General features: G+C 36.1%; 1 pseudogene; it reads left to right on the forward strand.

Annotated features, from left to right (window-relative positions):
- Nucleotides 1–381: 381 nt before the first annotated feature.
- On the forward strand, nt 382–984 carry LOC149257380 (F-box/kelch-repeat protein At1g22040 pseudogene; annotated as a pseudogene).
- Nucleotides 985–12,865: the final 11,881 nt, after the last annotated feature.

The following is a 12,865-nucleotide window of genomic DNA, read 5'->3' on the forward strand; positions in this document are numbered from 1 at the left end:
TTTGTTAAGCATTAGTATGTGAGATAAACCGTATTCAATTTATTTAATTTTTTATTCCAATCTGGCCGTAAATCTAGTTGAAACTATATTGAAAATTGAAATTAAATCTGTGTTTTTCATATTTTTGTTGTTTTTTCTCTCTCCTCATTTCTTGAATGCGAAACCTCCAAACTACGTTTCTCGAACCGTTGTCGTTTCTCGTTTCATTTCCCGTTTCTCGTTTCTGGTAACATAGCTGCACGGGCTTATTGTAAAACAACTTTCCTGAACAACAACCTTTATGTGGTAGGTGGAGTGAATAGGGGCAGAGGTGGATTGACTCCACTTCAGTAGGCAGAGGTTTATGATCCTGTTACAAATACCTGGACCCAAATTCCAAACATGCCATTTGCACGAGCTCAAGTTCTACCCACGACTTTTTTGGCAGATATGCTAAAACCAATTGCTACTGGAATGATATCATTTAGAGGAAAACTATGTGTACCACAGAGCTTATATTCGTGGCCTTTCTTTGTAGATGTTGGTGGTGAAGCCTATGATCCTGCTACTGATTCTTGGCTGGAGATGCCAAACGGTATGGGAGATGGTTGGCCTGCAAGGCAGGCAGGGACAAAATTAACCGTTGTGGTGGATGGTAACTTGTATGTGTTGGATCCTTCTAGTTCATTAGACAGCGGTAAGATTAAAATGTATGATCCCCAGGAAGATACATGGAAAGTCATTTTGAGGAAAGTACCTGTTGTAGATCACACAGATTCAGAGTCACCTTACCTACTAGCTGGATTCTTGGGAAAGCTTCATGTTATTACGAAAGACATTAGCGACAATGTCGCTGTTTTGCAGGCTGACACAAGCGAAGGTGCAGTTACATCATCTTCATCGTCATCGACCTTCGATCCTTCTACTAGTATTTCTGATTCTGAGGTTGATAGGAAGAGCATTGCTAGTCGACATTTTGGCTTTATTGAGCTAGTTAGCTATTAGGTCCTTCAGATCTAAGACCAAGGTTAACATTTATTTTTCTTCCATGCTGTGATTACTTTGTAAATATTATGAAAGGAGAGTTGCTCAGGGTAGCATGATTCACTGTATGGGGCTATTTTTTAACTCGAAACCCCGTTTTTCACAACCACTCATTGCTTTGTCTCTCTAAGAGTTTACATCTCTTACTGAAACAATTGATTAATATTGTACAACTCTTCTGCCAACACCTTATATGGATATCTTAATATATTATTTTCAGAGATGATGGTCAACGGTAGTTTTTGCTGGAAATAATGTTATGCATAATATGAAAATTCTATGCAGACATAGCACCTAAGCATGGGTAAGGTTTGGAAGGGAAGTTTCCTTGTGCCATAAATAACAATAGAATGTATATATAACACATTTTCCATTTTGATCTGGTAGTTGATGCTGGAATTTGATGGGACTGATAAAAATGTCCCTTATAACAGTTCTATTGACATTGTGAATCAACGATCTTTGTATTACATGCTCTGTAGATATGTCTTATCTGTCTGATAGTAAAGTAATCATGCGGTATTGCATTGTATTTGTTTTACCTTTTCTTTGGCTAGTTTTGTATGGTTTGTTTGTAAGAATAAATTTATCTTAGCCCAAAATACCAACTTTTCACCACTTAAAACGTCCATAGTAAAAGTAAGTTTTATGCATAAAAGGTTATGTGTTTGGTTTTCCTGCTTTCAGCTTTAAATGTTGGACATTTATTTTTTCGTTTTCATTCAATTTTGCTAACAATTCTGTAAGTAGACCTTGCTTGTCTTTATGAAATGAAAAGGGTAAAGAAAAGTGACTTCATATATGGTTTTAGGAGTGGTGTTGTTGTTATACATTAAGTAATAGTGTATATAAATATTATCAACTCCATGTTGAGCACCAAAGGAATTAACAGCCCCCTCATTGCATTCACTGTGTTAAGTTCCTTTCACTAAAGAATCCCTTTCAAACCCACCAAGGCTAAAGAATGCACTTGTTTCAAGTAACCATACATTCATCAAATTGTTCGTTATGCAAATGGATCAATGTATTTTTTGAAAGGCATAATTTCATACTAATTTGTTGTGTAAGGTGTTTTCCAAATTCATTGGCAAGGGTATCATATGTAAAGATGCAATCGTTTATCCAAAACATAAAGTGATTTTAAAACTAATATGAAGTCTAATGAGACTAATAGAGATTAATGATCAAAATTGAATCCTTCCTAGCTCTTTCAAAGGGTTTAAACTTGTTCTAAAAAGGTAATTCAAAAACACCTTGAAAAAAAGTCAAATTTTTACATCGCTTATCATTTGTAAAGGAAAACAAATATTATATATTTCAAAAGAAGAATTACAATTTTAATGACCCATCCAAGCTCTCAAAGCTTCATTGCTTAGTGACAATTGTACCTTAAATATTATGTCAGGACAGATGTAAATCATAAGATTCAAGTTTTAGCACCCAATACTTCACTTTGGCATTTAAACAAGTGATGAACTATATAATTGTAATGGAGTGATGGGTGATAAGATGATAGGTCTGTGGAAGAAACAAGCTACTAGAAGGTTACAAACAAGGGGAAAGAGAAACAAATTTAGAACAACAACTTTACAGGGTTGACACTAGGTTACTCTTGTTGAGATAAGGTGGCAAAAAGGGCTATAACAAGCTTAATAAGAGGTTTTATGCTTAGCATGGGGATTTGCCTTACAACTCAACATGTCACTCCCATCAAACAATCAACACATGAATAACTTTTGTTTTTTATGCATGAATAGTTGATTTTCCCATATCACATCTTCTACTGGTAGGTTATTCCATTTGATGAGGTACTCAATAATTGCTTAATTTTATAGCTACTTAATCCTTGTTTCAAGGATATTTTTTGGTTCAAGTATGATTTTTTTCCTTCTTCATCTCTGCTAAAATAGTTGGGATTGTGATCTTGTTACCAATTACCCTTGTTAATCAAGAAGTTGTTAGATTATGGTAGCAATGGACATGTGTTCTAGTCTCTATAATGTCTAAGAGGCTAAGGAACACAAGATCTCCAAAACCCAGAAAAGGCTAAGGAACATAAGATCTCCAAAACCTAGAAAAAGTTTCATGAGAAAAGACTTGGAGACGTCTCAATTAAATTAATTAGCCATAATTGGGGAAGTTCAATTTTTCTCTGGAGGCTTCTATGATGAATTCAAATTGATTTTAGCATTAATTGAGATGTAATCATGGCAGTTGAGACTCCAACAAGAGATTATAAGAGTGGGTCTAGGGGATTGGGGAGTGCATAGAGTATTTGGTGAGCAGTTTGGCTACCCAATTGCAGTTATTCACCAAGGGCACAATTGAAGCTAGGGAAGCATTAGAGACAGAGGGATAAACAAAGATTTGAGAGCAAGAGTTTGGAGGAATTTTCCTCAGTGTTTTCTAGTGTCTGGGAGACAGGAAGAGGAGGTCAAATTCATCTATAAAGGAGGCCGCTACAACTAGTGCAAGTAACCAAATTTCCCAGTGCGAGTTGCTAGAGAATCAATGTTTCAATTGCTAGTTTCCATATCAGTATCCCATAGGCAAAGCGAATGGGCTTCAAAAGCAGAAGGAGGCAAAAAAATTTGCTGGAAGGTGATTATGGGGTTGTACGAATTTTCCTTAGCCAGATCTGCGCATTCCAGGAGGAAGTGTGAGTTCCAAAAAGGGAGTGTGAGTGGCTAGTAGGAGGGTAAGTTGATTGCAGAGGGAGACAATTTATCTCCAGTTTATTTTTCCAGTATTAAATGGATCTTTTTTAGTGAGAGGTAAGCATATCATTGTACTCTTGAATTGTTGAAGAATTTATAATAATATAACCATCATCTATTGCACTAGTTTTCCCTTCACAGTTTTTCGAGGGACATTTGTCCAAAAACAATGATGTCAATTTTTGTTGTGTGTGTGCATATTTCTAAGTTCCAATTTTTATATTTAGCAACATTTTTGCTTTGGAGATTGCAATCAGTGAATTTATAGTTATTTTCCATTAATAATTAACAAAAGACAAATAAACTACAATTTGTTAGGAGATAAATATCTAGTAACTGCAATTGTGGAAACATAGAAACATGGAAGATAATATATACATGTGAATATGGAGTAAACTCCAATCTGTAAGCCATACTTCTCATCCTTTGCAACACCCTATAGGGGACATGACACCTACATGTTAATTTATTTTCCTTCTTTTGTTGCTTGAGGGACATTTGTTTATATGGTTGTAGCATCAAAAATACCCAATCCCCTACTTCAAATTCTCTTTCATTGCAATATTGATATATTTGTTGTTTCATCCTATTTTGTGCTATAACTAAGTTGTCCTTCAATATTTTGAGAACCTCTTGTCGGTGCCCTATTTGGTCATGCACTTATAGAACCTTTAGAGTCCCTTTCTAGGGTGATGTGATGGATGAAGGATGATATCCATAAAGTGACATAAATGAAGACATTTTTATGAAGTTTGTAAGGATGTGTTGTAACACCATTCTGCCAAAGGAAACCACTTGACCCATTGTGTTTATTTATCAGATGCAAAGAAATGAAGATAACATTCTAAACATTTATTCACAACCTTAGTTTTCCCATTGGTTTAAGGATGATACGATGAGTTGAGCCAATTGAACACCCAAACAAGAAAATATTTTGGACCAAAAGTTTCCAATGAAAATGAATCCCCATCACTTACAATATAGTCTCAAGGATTCCATGTAGTTTTTGAACTATTTTCATTAATCCCACAGGTATTTGCTTTAAAAAGATGTGAAAGATAGTATAAATAGAAATACTTTGTTAGTTCTTCCACTACTACCATGATAACATTATTTCCTTCAAATTTGGTAAACATGAAATAAAATCCATTGAAACTTCTTCCTAGAAATTTAGTGTGGATAATGGTTATAGGAGACTTGGTGACTTGATTGTATCTCTCTTATTATGTTGTAAAACCAAAAAATTAAGCACAAACTTTTGAACATCACTTTTAAAACCTTCCCAGAAAATCCTTCTTGATCTTGTAGTAAGTTTTCAAGAACCTTGAATCTCCTATATGAAAAGTGTACCTTTGTTTGAGTTGGAAACTCTTACATAAATATAGGTGATCTCGATACTACAATAGATCATTTTTCCACAAAAATTTATCTAATGCACTTGGGTCCTCTTGTAGTTGTTGATTGGTCTTGTATATTTTTTTTAATCTTGCTTCCATTGTACTCTTTCGTCTTCCACTCAAGCAGATTGTTTAATGGAAATAACACATATTAAACCATATATAAAAATATATAAGCCCTATTCAGGAAAGATTTGAGAGCAGATGCTTTAGCAAACCCTCCCAAAACATAGAGGCATCCATTAATGGCCCCTACGACACAACCACAAAAAGTTGTTCTATCTAGAGAATCTTTCCGTCCAAACGAGCCCCTCACAAAACCTGTTAGCCTGTAACTCGATGCTCCCATTGCATTCCATAAACTCCATCTCGTAGCTTCATTGAATTCCTCCTCATATGTAAAAGTCGGCATAGGTGGCAAACTGTGCCATTTACCTGATAACAGATCCAAAGCATTCTAGATGAGCTTTTCCTCTTCGTCTTTCATCAAAATGTATAGCCATTCTTCAGAGAAACCGATCTCTTTTCTTAATTCGAATATCTCTGAATCCCTTAATACGTGATTCCACGTTTTACAGACCAACTTCAAGTTGGAATAGCATCCACGAGGTACCCTGGAAAGAATCCTAATGGAGAGCTCATCAGTAAGAGCAGAAATTATCCTTCGTCTTTCATTCCCATCGACAACTAATAGTCTCTTCCTTTTACTACACTCAACTTGGGTTCTTGTTTGCTCATCTGAACCCTCTTTCTTGGAGTGGCTCCAAAAGTTCCCCATAAAAGCTTGCAAGTCAAGGACCTTTGACGCTTTGAATCATATAAGGTCTCAACCAATGATTTAAAATTTGTGCTGGTTCCCTTACACTGCCCACTCAATCCGCTGGTTGAAATTCAATCTTTATTTCCTTCAAGTGGGCCAGAACCACTGCATTTTCAATGATGGATCGTGGGATGGTAAATTGAAAATTAAAGAAAATTCTGAAAATTAAATAAAATTCTGCAACCTTGTAGCAAATTCATTCGACTATAGAATAATCTGCCTTAGTGCTAGTTCAACATTACATCTGTCCTTGAAGATTTTATCACATTTAGATAATTTTGATATTCGAGATCAATTAAATGCTTGCTACAATAAAGTACATTGAAACACTTCTTTAACGGCCAACAATATCATCATTTTATGAGATTAATTTGACAATCCATCCAAAATTTAAGAGCCAGGGCATTTCAAATCCAAAGCGAAGGCTCCATCAAATGAATTTGAAAACCACCCTGTCTAACACAAATGATCCACCAAATGAAATTGGGAACAACACTATATAGAAGGTTGTCAGGGAAAAATCTTTGTCATCATCAGCTGAATAAGTAGGTAACAGATTTTAGCCGCAAGGAGCTTTACCAAAAAGAAATTAATTATAAGGATAAACTGTACTTGATGGTTTGAAATATTGACAAAGAATTTCAATGCGATGATACCAGAAAATAAAGCTCAACTCAATTCAAATCACAAAAGCCTCCATCTTGAAAAAAAATTAATCCATTAAGTTGAAAGATACAAATCTAACACAAGAAAGCCAAAAACCAAAAATATCGGAAACTATATGGTTTAAGATAACCGGGAAAAATGAAAGCAATTTTAAGCAAAGTTCACAAATACAAACAGTCAAGTGGGTTACTATGATAAACTGAATTTTCATTATATTGGCTTTGGTTCTATTCACCCGAAGAACATTGTGCAGGTAAATTGTACTCTGTTGTGACATTTCATTGTTAACTGTGTCTAGACGGTTTATCATAGGTACGAGGCAGAGGAGGCCAAGTTCCTGTCCCATAAGGGTCTTGCACAAAAGGGAATTTAACCAACCAAACAAACAAAAGACGTCGCAAATGGAAGACTATAACATGAAATAGAAATTCAAGCGAATCTTACCATCGCAAAAATCAACGGATCCTTAGGTCTTCAGCTCAAAATCCTCAAAATCATAATTTCCACTACGAAGCCTTCGACAATTTTAAATAATTTTCAACCATAAACTTGCATAAATCAAAATGGCAGCATTCAGAAGCGAACGGACTTGCAGCTAATTTACCCACAGAAATAATGAAAAAATAAAACCCTTCAATTCCACAACCCTAAGTCACAGTTTAACGTAAGATAACAAATCCTTAAGCCTTTAGCCAAAACATATCGGAGACGTAATTCAAACGTAAACGAAGCACACCCAAAAAACCTAATCTTTTAAAGCCAGCGAGAAACTTGAAATTTCAATTGCTTATTAAGTAAGCAATTTCTCCCCTGCCCATACCTCCAGAATTCTTCAATTTCAGCCCGAATTTTCCCAAAAACAATAGAAACCCCAATGCTTAAACAAGAAACCAATCCAAAACACAATTCCAGCAGCGGAAATTTAAAGCCCCCATTAATTTTAGCGGTTGATCTTTAAACTTTGTAGGTAAACTCACGGAAATTCAACTCACCTGATGGAATTTGGGTCTGAAACTATTGAAATTCAACAGCCATATTCTCCACCTTCACCTCGATCTCTGACATGTTTCCCTGGATCAAACCCTCTCTGAAGTTAATATTTTGGGATAGATCCTCCCCATTTTGTCGAAACAATGATGGCACAGATTTTAGATTGGGTTTCCAGTAAACAGCTTCAATCAAAATTCCTACAGGTGAGGTGCGCCGAGTCGAGGAGGAAAGTGAGTGAGCTACAGAGGCCGCCTCGAGTTGGTTGGGCGAGCAACCCGCGGTTTCCAAATTCGAATTGGAAATTGTATTAACTCTGCGCGGCGGCGATTCTGTCAGGAAATTAATGTGGAGTAGTGGACGGAGGGTGGCAGAGCTAGGGGAGCGTGGCGGAGGGATTGCTGACGGCCGGAGCTGGATGTTTTTCTGGGCGGCGATGGAAACCCGACAATTCCTCCGCCTAGGTAGACTACTCCGTTGGTAATTATATGGCACTTTTTTCGTAGGTGAGAAAACATGTAAAGGTTTCTATTTGTATGATGATAGATGGAAGGCCCCTCCAGACCCTGAAATCAAGAAATATATCGAGAAGTTGAGGAGCATGGATGGTTTGATTGTTGATAGCAAAGTAATTTTTACTTCTGTTGCAGTACATTATTATTTGGAAATATTTTCTTCATTTCTGTTTTATTTCATACCACTTTTTTAGGACTGAACTAATTGTTATAGTATGTTTTCTCACTTTTGGCAGCCAATTTCCTTGATGGATAAGGATATAGTTGAGATGGTATTCTTTCCAGATGTGAATGAAGATTGTCGAGTTTTAGGTGAGGAAATCATGGTTCAAGATTCAGACCTTGATATTTTCGTTGTAATCGGCATACCTTACAGGTAAGTTGAAAAGTTAATTTTTCACCTTATCTGTTGTGTCCTATATCCTATATTATAGTTCTTTCTTTCTCAATCAAATGTATTTTTCATTCTAGAATTAAAATCAAATATATATTGCCGCTGCTAGCTTCATTCTGTGATTTTTGTTGTGTGCAATACTCTGTTTTATTCTTTAGTTGGTAATTATATGGCACTTTTTCCGCAGGTGAGAAAACGTGTAAAGGTTTCTATTTGTATGATGATAGATGGAAGGCCCTCCAGACCCTGAAATCAAGAAATATATTGAGAAGTCGAGGAGCATCGCTGATTTGATTGTCAATAGAAAATTAATTTTTACTTCTGTTGCAGTATTATTTGGAAATATTTTCTTCATTTCTATTTTATTTCATACCACTTTTTTAGGACCGAACTAATTGTTATAGTATGTTTTCTCATTCAGACCTTGATATTTCCTCTGTAATGGGCATGGGATTCCCACCCTACAGGTAAGTTGAAAAGTTCATTGTTTCCCCATACCTGTTGCATCCTATATCCTATATTATAGTTCTTTAGGTTTTGAGTTAGAATTAAAAGCCAGAAATATTGTTAAATTTACCATATATCAATAATAAGAATATTGAAGATTTACTTTTGAAACTGAGTTTATTCTCAAAACAGAGAAATGATTATATTTTATTAGTTGAAAATGAACAAATGATATTAAACTCTATTCATAATTTATTGCATCGCCAAGTATTTTATAGGTCATTAGGAGAAGATGTCACATAACATTAAGTAATAACAAAAAAATATATAAATGCATATGCATATAACTATATGACAAAAAAAAGTAAAAAATAAATGTTGTTATAATTTTATTTTCCACACTATATCACACCGTATATTAACCTTCTCCTCTTTCTCTATGTTAAGTGAATAGCTATTAGCTCATAGCTCCCAAAAAGAAGACATATTATATACCTTGAAGAGATGTTGTATACGACATTACAATATTATGGGCTGCTAATTGAGCGAGACAAGTAGGAGGACATGTTGTATACCTTGAAAACATGTTGTATGCTACATTACAATATGATGGGCAACTAATTGAACACATTGTATACCTTGAAGACATGTTGTATGCCACATTACAATATGATGGACTACTAATGTCCTGTGTAGAATTCGCTACGATGTAGAAGACGAGATTTGACTATATTTGCCACAGTTTCTTTTGAGAAATTTTCTTATAGATCTCTAAAGATGGATCCTAAAATGTTTCATATGAAAATGCTTTCATTATCTGCATTGCCTTATTTTGAATATTTCATATGAAATTGCTTTCACGGTTTGCCTTCCCCATTTTGAAACAGATCTGGTTCTTTCGACCCTCCAATTTGGTCCAACTTGTTCTCTCCATATCAAATTCAAAATAACATATATGCCTTTTTTTTTAATTGAAAAAAACATTTAATATAGAGGGATGTGCAAAATAATAAGTTTAAATGGATAAATAATAACCTCTCAAATTTTTTAAATTTGTCCATTTTAGGTTTCTTTTATATATTAAACATAACCCACGATTATACCAAGAATATAAAGAAATATTTCGCAAGGTGGCTTTCATTCATGAGAAAGGAAACTTCTATGAATTCATTCACTTAGACTTCCTACATTGACAATGCACGGTACATATCAGATCCAGTTATCCAAACAAATCATTTCAGCATGGGATAAGTTGCTTCTAAATGCGGGTTTTTTACCTGCAAACTACCCTTTTCACCTCTGTTTCAGTCGTTTATTTCTTTAATGGAAATGAAAGGAATTTTTCGGGCATTTGACACTAAAACACTTCCACCTTTACGTGAAGGTCAAAGAGCAAATTTCTTTCGCGTACCGTCAAGTTCAACCGAACACGCAAACAAAATTTCCTTCCCTTTACTTTCAGAACTTACATCGATGGTAGGATTAAGCAATAAAAGAGATAATTGACTTGAACTTTGTTCTTACTTTGTCCCATGGTTGGAATTTGACGGGTAGATTGTGCGTCGTGTGACAATTTAGCCGTCAAATACGACTGACACTCTAGCCTACCCCTCATCAAACAACTTTGAAAGATGTAAAACGTTTAGCCGTCCTTCGATCAACCATGCCTATGATAATTATGGACCCCGTATAGCACAAATAATTTCCAAGGGGTGGGCATGGACCTTTAACGCACTTGAAACAAATGTTGCAAATGACTTATTGACCTAAGCAAGCCCCCAAGTAACAAGGGTTCTATTGGAACTTGAAAGAGCATCTTCGAACATTAAGAGGCAACCTATTTTGGAAAGGTTATAAAATTTGTCAATTTCATATAATGTAAGTGATTTGTATTTATCTTCTAGCTTGAATGACAATTTGTTTACTAATTTCTATCTTCAATGATTTTTTTTATATATCATGATTTTTCTCAAATTTATGCCTTACGGCGTTTCCTTTGCAACATTTGATGCAATTGCTAGTTATTTTTAATTTTAAATTTTTTCATATAAATATTACTTTATTATTTTATATATCAACCATGAATTTGAACTAGCAAAAGTGCTTAACTAATGAAACTAAAAGACTTAACTAATGAAACTAAAAGGAATAAAACTAAGACTCAGAAATTCCTATTGCCACTTATTAGGCTATCAATGAATAACAAATAACATAATAATAATAATCAAAGGCAGGGTAATCCAACTGGAATAGTCTAACTAGGTGGAGGAATTGCCCGGTTTCCAGGCCGCCCCGAAAAAGTCCGGCTCCGGCTGAGACAGCCCTCCGGCCCGGAAAGGACTCCAGTCTCTACCGGAAAATACTAACGCGACCCAGGACCTGCATTAACGCGATAGTCATTTGAATTTTGAAAACGCCCGCCCAAATTTTAGATATTTTATTACCTGGTTAGACTACTCCCTCTCAGAATCACAGATCTGGGATGTGCAACTGGTACAAACACCGTAGCAGACGTCGATTTTGTTGTCAAAACACTCACAAATCTTTGTGAGAATGACCATCATTCTAATGCCAGGAGTTCAATGCTAGAGTTCCAGGCTTATTTCTCTGATCTGCCTTCCAATGACTTCAATGGCCTCTTCAATCTGTTGGACCGACCTGGGCATTCTCCATATTTTGTTGCGGGTGTACCTGGATCCTTTTACAACGTTCTGTTTCCGAGATCGACCATTCATGTCTGCTTCTCTGTCATGGCGCTTCATTGGCTTTCAGAGGTGAGATCTGACAGATTATTATCACACCGAATTAAATTATCTGATTACATTATTTTCATAGCTCAGAATTTTGAACGGAGTTGTCTATAATGCGACTTTTTGGAGATTCCGGTGACAGAATCCGGCGGAAGAAATTGAGATTAAATCTTGATTTGTTGCAGTTAAAATGGTTTTTTAACTGCATATTTGGATTCAGCGCCCTGGAAAACCCCTGGGACGCTTTCATTGTGCAGAAACTAGCTATCAAACTTGCGATTCCAATAAATTCCTGCCGGATTTCGACCGGAAAAACCCGCCGGAAAGGCTTTCAAAAAGTCGCGTTATAGACAACTGCATTTTGGAGTTGTCTATAATGCGACTTTTTGGAGATTCCGGTGACAGAATCCGGCGGAAGAAATTGAGATTAAATCTTGATTTGTTGCAGTTAAAATGGTTTTTTAACTGCATATTTGGATTCAGCACCCTGGAAAACCCCTGGGACGCTTTCATTGTGCAGAAACTAGCTATCAAACTTGCGATTCCAATAAATTCCTGCCGGATTTCGACCGGAAAAACCCGCCGGAAAGGCTTTCAAAAAGTCGCGTTATAGACAACTGCATTTTGGAGTTGTCTATAATGCGACTTTTTGGAGATTCCGGTGACGGAATCCGGCGGAAGAAATTGAGATTAAATCTTGATTTGTTGCAGTTAAAATGGTTTTTTAACTGCATATTTGGATTCAGCACCCTGGAAAACCCCTGGGACGCTTTCATTATTGCAGGTGCCTCAGGCTGTTGTGATGAAGGATTCGCCCTTATATAACAAGGGAAGAGTGTGGATTAATGGAGGTAGGCAGGATGTGGTAGAAGCTTATTCAAAGCAATCCGAAAAGGATCTCACCACTTTTTTCAACGGCAGAGCTCAGGAGATGGCACCGGGAGGCGTGCTCTTCTTCTGCATGATGGGCAGACCAGACAATTGGTCTCCTGTACAAGAAGTTTCTGTGGGAGGCTATGTGTATATTCCATTGAGAGGGCTGTAACCAAATCTCAGAAAATAAAAAATGAAAGAGTCCGGAACATTGGCGTCTCTGGATTCTTAAACACCGCCATTGGCTTCTCCTTGGCAGAGAGGGCTATATGCATA

The sequence above is a fragment of the Pinus tabuliformis genome, chromosome 6 (genome assembly GCF_031772625.1).
Source record: "Pinus tabuliformis cultivar Carrire ecotype Pingquan chromosome 6, CPIR1, whole genome shotgun sequence".
NCBI lineage: Eukaryota > Viridiplantae > Streptophyta > Pinopsida > Pinales > Pinaceae > Pinus > Pinus tabuliformis.